The following is a 1,232-nucleotide window of genomic DNA, read 5'->3' on the forward strand; positions in this document are numbered from 1 at the left end:
GCTGGGGAGACAGTGGAGGGGCTCAGCGCCTCGCCTGCCCCGTGCCCCCTGGCAGCCCTCTGCTCCTGACCCCCCCCTGCCTGCCCTGTACCCACCATGCCCCTTCTCTCCTGCTCCTCCTGTGTCTCCATGCCACCTCAAGCTCCACTGGCACACACGTCCGCCCATCTTGTGTGTCGCCTGCCCCCAAGTGTGACATGTTGCTGGGCCCCAGTAAGGGTCAGGCACAGGGCGCCCCACGTGCCGGGGTCTAAGGAGGTTGGGGAGGTGAGTACCCCAAAAAAGTCTCCCTGGTGCCTGGCAGCGAAGGCGCAGGAAGGCAGTGGGGTCTGGCATTGGGGGTTGGGACCAGGGCCACATGCCTGGGTCCCCTCCTGCTCCCTGGGGAAGAGCGGGGCAGTGTGTGCCCACATGTGCAGGGCTGCGCGCGTACCAGGAGCGCGGGCCCCAGGCGGTGTGTGCCGGGCTGCGCTGCGGGTGTCGTGTCAGGCTGCCACGCAGGGTGCCTGTGCGCTGTGCCGTCCACCGCCCGCACCCCGCGCACGGCGTGCTGTGCTGCCACGTGCCACGCCGCGTTCCGTGCGGCGTGTGTTGTGCCGCGTTGGCTGTTACACTGTGCTGTGTGGGTCCGGCGGCGGTGGCATGTGCGCTGGGCTGCGTGTGGGGCCGGCGCAGGCTGGGTGTGCAAAGGGAAGTTGTGAAGTGGGTTGCGTGGGCAGGAGGGGGCTGCGTGCACAAAAGTGACACAGGCGCGGGGGCGGCATGCGCAGCGGGGAGCACCACAACTCCGCGTGTGCGTGTGTATACACAGGGCGGGCAGAGATCCTGCGTGTGCCGATGTACACTGTGCGTGCATGTGCAAAGGACACAGGTGTGCGCACACAGCCCCCCCACCTTGCAGCACTCTGCACGTGTGTACACACACAAGTGCATGGCTGCAGGAGGGCACGGGCGCAGATGCGGGTGTGCCTGGCCGGAGCGGTGCGTGCCAGGACGGAGCGTGGGTGTACGCAGGGGGCACGCACGGACTGTGTGTCGGGAAGAGCATCCGTCCGTGTCTGGGCAGGATGCGTGTGCACGCCCAGGCAAGTGTGTGCGGGCTGGGTGCCTGTGTACACAGGCATGCAGGGGTGTACGCTGGGGATGTTTGTGCACGGGAGGTGTTTGCTTGTGCATGGGAGGTGTTCGTGCACAGGAGATGGTTGTGCGCCCGGGATGTTTGTGCACGGGAG

This window comes from Haliaeetus leucocephalus, unplaced genomic scaffold (genome assembly GCF_000737465.1).
Source record: "Haliaeetus leucocephalus isolate CR32 unplaced genomic scaffold, Haliaeetus_leucocephalus-4.0 Scaffold279, whole genome shotgun sequence".
In the NCBI taxonomy this organism is placed as follows: domain Eukaryota; kingdom Metazoa; phylum Chordata; class Aves; order Accipitriformes; family Accipitridae; genus Haliaeetus; species Haliaeetus leucocephalus.